Source organism: Suricata suricatta, chromosome 17 (genome assembly GCF_006229205.1).
Source record: "Suricata suricatta isolate VVHF042 chromosome 17, meerkat_22Aug2017_6uvM2_HiC, whole genome shotgun sequence".
Lineage (NCBI taxonomy): Eukaryota > Metazoa > Chordata > Mammalia > Carnivora > Herpestidae > Suricata > Suricata suricatta.
In genome coordinates this window covers 30,313,339-30,324,501 of record NC_043716.1, presented here as the reverse complement: position 1 = coordinate 30,324,501, position 11,163 = coordinate 30,313,339, and the positions used below count along the sequence as shown (strand labels likewise).

Genomic DNA, 11,163 nt, shown 5'->3' with positions numbered 1-11,163 from the left:
CAATAAAAAAAAAGCTATAAATATTAGTTAATCTGCAACATATACATTCTAAAGTCCCCAAATGACCTGAATCTAAAACTTCTCACATTCACTTTCTGATTTTGGTTGAAGAAAATTACCAGAATTATAGATGGCATGCATCACAGTTACATGATGCTTCTGTTTTCCCAGTGACTCACACAATATGTGTTGGTTCCCTGCCTGCCTCAGTGTGGCTCCCACTCTTCTGGTGGTCTGCTGTGCTAGTGCTATGAACTGTTTCTTGAACCAGTGTTTTTTGTTTGTTTTTCTTTTGACCATAAGTAGCAATGGCTTTCTCTCTGTGCTCTAAGTGAGAACAAGGGGATTTTGGAGTTGTTTTCCTGACCTAAGGGGGGACTGTATTTTCTTTAGCAGAATAGAGGTATATTAACAGGTCAGATGTAATTGTCATTCTCCTGAAGTCCTCATGTTTTACAGCTCAACCACCTCTTTATAGCCAATAATCCACTCTCATCTGGGCTCCATTCTGTCTTTCACAACAGAAGTACCATTAGTATTTATTCATACCCAAAACATTTAACAATTGGTAAGGCACAGGTACTAACTAATCAGGGATTGCTAGCAATAAACAACTGATGCAACCATATCTGGACTTCCTGTAGATCATCAGTCCTCCACAGAAGATGAGCAGAGTTTTCTGCTAGCTAGCCTGATGTCCTTTCCAGGTGATGAGCATCCATTCCTCTGGGAAGTACTGTTTATTTATTATGCAAATCACATCAAGTATTTTAGAATTTACTCTTGCAATGCCTTTTTTTTTAAATGTTTTTATTTATTTTTGATACAGAGAGAGACAGAGCATGAGAGCGGGAGGGGCAGAGAGAGAGGGAGACACAGAATCTGAAGCAGGCTCCAGGCTCTGAGCTAGCTGTCTGCACAGAGCCTGACGCGGGGCTCGAACCCACAAGCGTGAGATCTGACCTGAGCCGAAGTCGGAGGCTTAACCAACTGAGCCACCCAGGCGCCCTCTTGCAATGCCTTTTAACAATAGTAAAATCAATCCAGATTGTAAGACATAAAATACTTCCCACGACCCATCACTATCTCCTATCACAGCTGAAGTGCCCCCAATTTTTTAAGATGTGACTCCAGAATCTTCCTTCTCTTGACACAGTGATACACACTGGAGTCATCTCCAGATGACCAGGGTTACAAATACATAATGCCAGGGAGCAGCCAAAAACATAAATGATCCAGTGAGTAGAATGATCTCCTGAGTTAGAGACATTTATATTGCCAAACTCTTATTAGAGGAGGTGAAAGGAAGGAGGATCTTTCCATCTTTATTTGTAAATATATGCACATGGAAAGCTAAGTGAACTTGCCTACCTATATTTACTTGTGTGTTGTTTGGATTGCTTTAATTTCCTGGGTATTTTGTTCTCAGAGTCAATCACATAAAAATTTACCTAAAGCTCATCATTGCTTCTAGTCATTTTTACATTTGAAAAGAATCATTCATAAATCAAGTCAACCATCCATGGGCTTCTAAAAGAGAGCAGAGATGATATGAATTAATTTTGAATATCTATTTTATGTCTACAGCATAAAAGGTACTTTTGGTCAGTTTAATTAGTGAGAGAAATTATGATACAGTGGTTAAGAATATGACCTTAGGATAGGAATCAGAGATAACTGGAATTAACTCTTGGCTCCTTCAATTACTAAATTGTGCTCTTGGATAAATTTAATTGTTTAAAGCCTGATTTTCCCAAGTTATTAAGTGGAGATTATTAAAAGCACATACTATACGGCATTGTGAGGTTCAACCAAATGTGTATTTTTTTAATTTTTTTTTGAGAGACAGAGAGAAACAGCGTGAACAGGGAAAGTCAGAGAGAGAGGGAGATACAGAATCTGAAGACAGGCTCCAGGCTCTGAGCTATCTGTCAGCACAGAGACCAATGTGGGGCTTGAACCCACAAACCGTGAGATCATGACCTGAGCCAAAGCCAAACACTCAACTGAATGAGCCACCCAGGCGCCCCATCAACCAAATGTGTATAAAGCGCTGAGACTAGTACCTGATGTAAGCACTCAAAACTATCATTATCTATGGCTATCACAATAATATCTTCAGGTTATATATTAGATTCATTTTACAGATGAGGAAACAAAGACCCATGGAGGTTAATTATTGCCAAATCTGTACTCTTTGTACTACATCATACAATAAGTGATGGGAACACCACTCTGGTGTTATTCGTAAACTGCCTGAAAGTATGATTCCCAAAAAGGAGCCAAAACATAGTTGGTATAACCATTTATTCCTCTATCCAAGACACCCATACACAAACCAGTCAGCTTGAAGGACAACATTTATATGGATACATAAATTCCGGAATGTATATTTATACAATAATTTCATAGATAAAATCCCTCTTGTTTTTGTTGTCTTACCCACTCTTCCAGAGGTGCCTGACTTTTTTCTTTCAGAACCAACTGGCAAGATGTTCTGGAAGCATAATGTTTCTTAGCAACATTTTGTTATATATATATATGTGTGTGTGTGTGTGTGTGCGTGTGTGTGTGTGTGTGTGTAAACATGACCCTTACTGCCTCCTACTAAAAAAGTGAGAGCCTCCACATTTAAATGAAATAAACTTATTGGATCTCCTGGTTTTTGTATATAGTCCTGTGTGTTTTTCCTTCTTTCAGGAGTGTCCTTCACTTTAAAATAGTTCTTTCCCAAGGCCATAGCTAACTGTATAGCATCTCCTCCTCCTGTATCCTCACAACTCTGGACATCTTAAAAGAAACACATGCCTGGTAGATCTTCCCCATTCTGCCCGCCTTGCATCCTGTCAAAATAATCCCTTCTGCAACTTTGATTATTTAGAGGGCTTACTCTTGCCCTAAAGAAATATCACTGAACTCAGAAAGCTATTTAGAAAAACCTGACAAAAAGATCAATACTTCTAGAGCGTAACTGGCCTTCTCCATATCTCCATTATAGAAGAGAAGTGTTGGCTGTGGATGATCAAATTCCTCAGAGATGACTGTTTTCTAACCCAGATGAAGGCGTTTCCTGACCCAAAAGAAGTCACTTGCAAGAAAGCATGTGTGTGCCAGGGGAGAGGGTAGACTCAGAGAAACAGTAGACATTGCAATCACCGAGGTTTATGAGAGAGTTCAAATATTTATTTTCACAAGAGTTCCCCTTAAGTTGCTTTTCTATTAGTTAGGGTTCTCCATAGAAATGGAACCAATGGGATATGGCGAGAGAGACAGAGACAGTGATAGGAACAGAGACAGAGACAAAAAGGAGATTGTTGTTAAGGAATTGGGCTCACACAGATGCAGGGACTGTTAAGTCTAAAATCTATAGTGCAGGCCAGCAGGCTGGAGATGCAGGAAAGAGCTGATGTTGCAGTCTTAGATCTGAAAATGATCAGGAAATGAAATTCCTAGGGTACCTTGATCCTTTCTTCTAAGACCGTCAATGGCTTAGATGAGGCCCATCCATATAATGGAGGGTAAACTGCTTTACTCAATGTTAATCATATCTAAAAAATAACTCATAGCAAATTCTGGGTGACTAAAATCACCCAAAGCATCACCTAATTATAGTATGAAACATGTTACAAGATTATGACTGGACTTTTTTTTCTAATTTTTTTTTCATTTTGAGATAATGATAGAGTTGCATGTTGTTTTGAAAAATAATAGAGAAATTATATGTATCTTTTACCCAATTTCCCCCAATGGGAACAAGTTGGAAAATTATAGTATAGTATCATAACCAAAATATTACCAGTGATAGAGTCAAGATACAGAAAACTTCTAGGACACCTGGGTGGCTCAGTTGGTTAAGCATCCAACTTCAACTCAGGCCATGATATCACGGCTTACAGGTTCAAGCCCCGCATCGGGCTCTGTGCTGACAGCTCAGAGACTGGAGCTTACTTCAGACTCTGTGTCTCCCTCTCTCTCTGCCCCTCCCTCCCTCTCTCTCTCTGTCTCTCTCTGTCTCAAAAATTATTAAACATTAAAAATTAAAAAAATGTTACAGAACATTTCCATTACCACAAGGATCATTCATGTTTCCCATTTATAGCCACTTCTATGTCCTTCCTGCCCCTATTCCCTACATCACTGCTAGCAAACACTGTTCTGTTCCCTACTTCCATAATGTTTGTCATTTCAGGAATATTATACAAATGGAACTGTGTTATATAACCTTTTGGGTCTGACTTTATCATGCAGTGTATTTTTCTGAAGATTCATAGAATAGTTTGTTCCTTTTTATTGCTGAGTAGTACTCCATGGTATGGCTTGTTTAATCATTCACCTGTTGAATGGTATTTGGCTTATTTCCAGTGCTGGCTACTACAAATAAAACTGATATAAACATTTGCATACAGGTTTTGTGGGAAGACAAGGTTTTCTGGTCTGTTTTTTTGTTTTTTTTTTTTAATTTTTATATTTCTCTGGGATATATGTCAAAAAGTTTAATATTGGGCAATGTGATAGTTGCATTATTTAGCTTGATAAGAATAGTCAAACCTATTTTCCAGAGTGTATACCATTTGACATTCTCTCTAGCAAGATAGGAGACATCCAATTTTTCTGCATCCTTGATAGCTTGATACCATTTGGTATTGTCATTATTTTAGCCATTCTGAATAGGGATAATGATACATCATTGCGGTTTTTATTTGCATTTTCCTAATGACTAATGATATTGAAAATCCTTTCATGTGTTTATTGGATATCTTTATACCTTATTCATTGAAATGTCTTCTCAAATCTTTTTCCAATTTTGTAATTGGATTTTTTCCCTTTTCAATCTTGTGAATTCTTTATATATACTAGATACTAATCCTTTGTTGAATATGTGGTTTGCAGATCTTTTTTTCCCAGTCTGAGTATTTTCTTTCAACCTTTTAACAGGATCATTTTCAGAGCAAAAGTTTCTATTTTTATGAAAGCCGATTAGTTGTTTTTTTTTTTTTAACAAATTGTGCTTTTGGTGTTAAGTCGCAGAACTTTTTACTTAACCATGGATCCCAAATATTATCTCTTTGTTTTGTTTTCCTAAAAGTGTTTAGTTTTATTTTTATATCATGTGTGTGATCCATCTTGGGTTTTTAAATAAAATTGTGAAGTTTCAGTCATTTTTTTTTCTTGTTTGTTTTGTTTTGCCTGTTGATGTCCAGTTGTTCTGGTACCATTTTCTGAAAAAGTTGTATTTCCTCCATTAAATTACTTTTGTCCTTTTGTCAAAAATCAGCAGGATGTACTTATGTAAATCTATTTCCAAGTTCTCTTATTCCATTATCTGTGTCTATCCCTCCACCCATGTCAGTCTATACTGTAGTTACATAATAAGCCATAAAAGTCATAAAATCTGGTAGGGTTTTTTCCTTCCACTTTAATCTTCTTTTTCAAAATGATTTTAGCTATGTTCCTTTGTATTTCCATATACACTTTAAAATCATCATATCTATATAAATTTTTTTGTTGAGATTTTGATAGTGATTGCACTATACTTGTATATTAGTGTAGGGGGAATTGATATCTTTAATATGTTAAATCCCCCATTTCACAAACACAGTTGGTCTATTTATTTACATTTTTTAATCTCTTATCAGTATTTTATAGTTTTCAGCATATAATTTTTATATGTTTTGTTATATTTATACCTGGATTTATCTTAAAAAGCAGAATGTAATAAAAATCTTTGTTTCTTGGGTGCCTGGGTGGCTATGTCAGTTAAGCATCCAATTCATGCTTTTGGCTCAGGCCACCATCACATGGTTTATGAGTTCAAGTCCTGCATTGGAATCTGTGCTGACAGTGCTGAGCCTACTTGAGATTTTCTCTCCTTCTATCTCTGCCCCTTCCCTGCTTGTGTTCTTTCTCTCAAAGTAAATAAATAAACTTTTTAAAAAGATCTTTATTTCTTTATTGAGGAGATCTGACTTTATCTATCTTTCTATTTATTTAATGTGTGTGTGTGTGTGTGTGTGTGTGTGTGAGAAAGAGAAAGAGAGAGAGAGAGAGAGAGCAAGCAAGCAGGGTAGAGGGGGAAAGAGAGAGAGAGAGAGAGGTAGAGAATCCCAAGCAGGCTCCATGCTCAGCATGGAACCCAATGCAGAGGTTGATTCCACGACCCTGGGATCATGACCTGAACTAAAATCAAGAGTCAATTGCTCAAATGACTGAGCCACTCAGGTGCTCCAAGGAGAGGAGACCTGACTTCAATAATTCTTGCCTCAATGATTCCATATATTCAGTGTTTATTAGTTGTATTTTTTCTTAAAAAATTTAAAAATCATATGTTTACCATTTAGAAACAAAATCTTCTGAACAAAACATGTCAAAAATTGCTCATGTCACTGACATAATCAGAGAAACCAAAGTTGCAAATTAATTGGGTTTTGCCATGTCTGTTCCTTTCCAATTATTCTCATCAAAGGGTGATTTCGAGCAGCATTACTGGATCCAAAATGTTAGTTTTCTGAGCCTCACTTTATATGCAATGCCACACCGCGGTGTTTTTCAAGACTTCTGATGATGTCACTTTATGCTAGGACAGCATTCTGATGAAAGTAAGGGGTTAAGACGTAGAGCTTTTGGCACCTAAAGTACAGACAACAGTGAAAAATGAGAATCCTGACATTAGAGCTTCTACTGGAATTAATTTTCAGCTCACAGTGCAAACTATTGATATGCAATGGCCTTGTGGCAGCACAAATGCTTCATAGAGACCAAACAATGTGTAGATAATGTAGTTCATTTCCAAATGAAAGCGGTGCATTACAAATTACTTTTTTTCTCTGATTAATTGTAAATTTTACTGTGAGGTTCAGTGTTCCCTAGCACATAGGATAAGCTTTCATGGGAAGAAAGAGTGTGATTCAAAACACTGAGGATAAACCCTGTTTTGTCGTACGCTGTGGAAAACAACCAAACCTATGAAATCCACAGCAAGATACCTCAACCTTGCAAGCCTCAGCTTTCCAGCTTGAGAAACCAAAGGTACATTGAGTAAACCAAAATTTTGAAACAGACCAATAAACTCTGACGTATTCCACAAGAGGATTGAAGTCAGAATTCCTCTAGCTAAGGTGACCAATTTGTCCTGATTTTTCCAGGACTTTCCTACTTTTAGCAAAGGAAGTCTCACAACCTCGGAACCCCTTCAGGGTTAAAATGGAAGTCCAGTGTCCTCAGAACCTTGGCATATCTAAGCAGAATGGTTAGTCACCATACCTCCCCGATCCCTCTTATTAACTTTAGGATGTTAAATGAAACTCGTTACTTGTTTAAGTCTAGCTCCTCATGTACAGAAAGTAGAGAATATCTGTTCTCTCTCTCACAGGGTCATCGAAAGGAGTAAGTCAGATAAACACAGGGGCACACTATACAAATGTATGGGTTTACTACCATTGTGACTCCTACCCACTTCATGCTAACAATATTTTTGTCCTATACTTTACTCAATTGGACTCTGGCAGAGAAACAGTCATGAAATGATGAAAAGCTCTGTCCAATGGCTCATCTCTTTCCAACCAGAATAATATTTTCTGCCATACTCTAGAGAACCCTTTAGCTAAGCACAAAATAGCATCTACCCCCAAATTACTGCTAAATGCTTTTTACCCTCTAATCCCCTGATTCTATTCAGTTGACATCCCTTTATGGATCTCTGGCAAATTACACAGTTCAAGTGTATAAGCATAGGGCGTGGATTTGAATAATTGCATGTTTATGTTCAAGAAGAATATAATAAAATATTTACAAATCCTGTTCCCCTCCAAGAGTAATACACGGTTCTATGTTAAAGGCGATGGGGTGCTTACAGCTTGCCTTCTGCATTCTAATGATAGCATTTAGGAAAGAAATCACAGGGCTTTGAAAGGTAGAGGTTTCCGTGCAAGTTTCTGGAATGTATATAGATGAATGTAACACACCAACAGATTTAAGCAAATTCATGAGGCTTCAAAGTTAATATCTGAAACACTGTCAAGTGCCAGATCTTTTGTTTCGCTCTGTTAGTAAATGTAACAGATGGTTTGCAAACATGTTTGGGATCTGAGGGCTGACTGATCCTGTCAGTCTGATAGAAATAGAATGCAGCCATTTACCACATCAGAATGTGAGAATAGGAAGCTTCAAAATTAAACCTTAAAAGAGAGCAACTTTCTCACTAGGGCTGACTAACAAGAGAGAACACTGAATTTAAAACGTCTGTTACCTCATCACTAACTTTTGACTTTTTTCCTTTTTCTGATGCCAATATGGAATATTAAGAATAAGGATCTTCACCTTCCAAAAAATAAATAAAAACCATATGTGAATCTTTGATGCAATAGTGAAATCACCATCACAGATAGAGTTCTGTTGCCATGGGGATGATTATACTCTCATGAAATTCAGGAATTCAACTTGCTCTCTGTGAATCCAGCTAAATGAGAGACAAAATTCTGTCTCTTTTCTCCAATCTGCAAATGAGAACACTGTTAACCTTGCTGAAAAGGAATGTTAATAGCTGGCCTCCTCTATCTGTCTGACACCCACCTCTACCTTTCCCATAACTGTGTTGAAGCATAATGTAGGTCAGCGAGGACCACAGAGAGTAGCTGCTATTACTAAAAATATATGTGATAACATAGTTAGCTTTATTCTTGCACCAGTTTGAGGAGGAGTCAGGGCAAGACAATTTCTCCAATTCTAAGCTCTGAAATGACAGGTCAATGACAGGCTTATCGGGGGTGTGAAACTGGGAAAGTGCACAAAAGCCTAAGTCATTCCAGAAAGTCGGCTGGTAAATGATCATTTGATATTGGGTAACTTCAGCATGGGATACCTAGAGAATTATGGAGTAGATCTTGAAGGAAACTGTACTTTCCTGTTGTCTTCATCCAACAAGTTTAAAGACCTCCTCTGTGCCAGACAGCATGCTGGCTGTGGAAGACACAAATGAACAGAATGAGGAGGTGCCAGCTCTCACAGAGCTCACATCTAACAGAGAGGAAAAGACGCCAGGAGAGAGCTCTCCACGGTGGTCACATCTGGGCTGAGCCTGGAGTGCCATTTTATAAATGTTCTCACAGGAATCTCACATTACAGATTCAGCTTTTCTCTGTAGTGGACACTCCCAGTTGGAGAAACTGAGATGCAGAGTACCCAGAGAAGCAAGGAGCCCTCAGAGGACTCCCTAAAACTTAGAGAAGAAAGGGTGAGATCTAATGAAAAAAAATCAGACAGCATAGGTTCAAACACCACTTCAACCACCAGCTGAGTAATTAAATTTACCTGAGTTTGAATTTCATCAGCAATGCATATACTGACCTGATGCCTCATCCACCCCAGGAAGACAATGTGTGTTTCTTACACATAAAGGCATTCTCCAACATAATCACAATATACCCACCCAAAACAGCAAATTAATGCTGGTGTAGTGACATCTCATCCACAGATTCCATTCAAGTATCACCAAGTGTCCCAATAATAACAATATAACAATAGCAAACTTCAAATTTGCTGCCATTTTGTTCCCTTTTGTTATCGTGTCATTTTAGTATCCTTCTGTTTGGAGTTCCACTGTCTTTCTTTGGCTTTCATATCCTTGACATTCTTGAAAAGACAGGCCGGTGATTTGGTAGGATGTCCTCAATTGGGATTTATCTGTTTTCTCATGACTTGATTCAGATACTGTCCTCAAACTGCATGTCTCTGACACAACTAGATTGGCCACCCTCCCCACGGACACTCTCCTTTCCCTGCTTGGACGCTGATCCCATGCTTGGTCTCTCATCTGCAGAACTGCCTTCCCACCCTGTGCATACTCTGACCCTCAATACTAAATTGCCCCCCAGGAGGATGGTATCTATGCTAGTCAGCCCCACTTTACAGAGGTCCCGCTTCTCCTCTGCTTTAAGTCATGTGCCTCTCCTCACCCTTTGCTCCATACACTAACAGTAGGGTACAAATGTTCAAGAAGAAAGAAGAGAGATGTGATCAATAAATATATTCCAGAACATTTCTGAGTATTTAGAGTAAATTAATACAGACTCCTCTATCTATGTATTATTTACAATTAGAACCAATTATCATGAGACTTGCTGTCCAGAAGCCAGCGAAATAGGAACAATTGCCATTACACTCTTCCTCTTCACTGAAAAACACTTGTCTGCATGGATCCAAAGCTATCCATTCAAAATATGTTCACAGCTAGCAGAAAATGCTTCTGAACTTGTCCACCTGAACATAAGCTCCCTATTGCTTTACCCACCCCAACTTCCCAGTTCTGCAGATGACCTCCCAAACTCTCTTCTCTCCTCAAGTGACTTTTCCGTTTATCTCTAGGTATGTTCACTTACCTGACATCTCTATCCACCCCTCTGACATATATAATAGAGCCTGTTTATTGATGCACCTGTTATATAAGACTTGCTCACAATTCTGTAGTCTTCTTACTTTATTAGCTATTGTTATACCCTAAATTAGATCTTGTTACCATCACGAAGATGACAGGCCTCGCTTCTCTACCTCTCCCCTGCCCCTGCACCAAATGCACGCACTTTCTAAGATTCATAGTAGCTGACCATAGAGAATCCTGCAGTATCATTTATCGTTTACACTTTTAACAAATATTTTTGACCAGTGGCCTTTATACGGACCAGGGGTAGGCACCAGGGTGAATGCATGAATCAAACTGAACTCCGGGTCAGTGTCTGGTGAGGCTCACTGGCAAAGCTGAATGTATCAACCAATAACAACCATGTGTTCATTGCTTATTGCCTTTTCCCTTTTGATATGTCTATCTGCTCATGTTTCCTAACTTGACAATAAATGAGACCAAAGAAATATACGCACTCTTCCTTTTATTGCATTCGTTTAAAAGCTTTATCTTTTTAGAACAGTTTTACATTTACCACAAAACTGGGAGGAAGGTATAGAATCTTTTATGTACTCCCTACCCCCATACATGCATAGCCTTCCCATTATACACATTACTCTCTAGAGTGTTATTTGTTTACCTTTATTATTATTATTATTACTTTTTACCATGGATGAACCTTCATTTGACATATCATAATCACTCAAAGTCCATTATTTACCTTAGGGTTCACTCTTGGTGTTGTACATTCTGTGGGTTTAGACAAGATA

General features: G+C 38.1%; 1 long non-coding RNA gene across 1 annotated transcript; it reads right to left on the bottom strand.

The window, feature by feature from the left end:
- Positions 1-6,267: 6,267 nt before the first annotated feature.
- On the bottom strand, positions 6,268-8,315 carry LOC115281776. The gene is made up of 2 exons (XR_003904396.1): positions 8,246-8,315; positions 6,268-6,627 (listed from the first exon to the last, which is right to left on the bottom strand). It is a non-coding gene; the product is annotated as an uncharacterized LOC115281776 (long non-coding RNA).
- Positions 8,316-11,163: the final 2,848 nt, after the last annotated feature.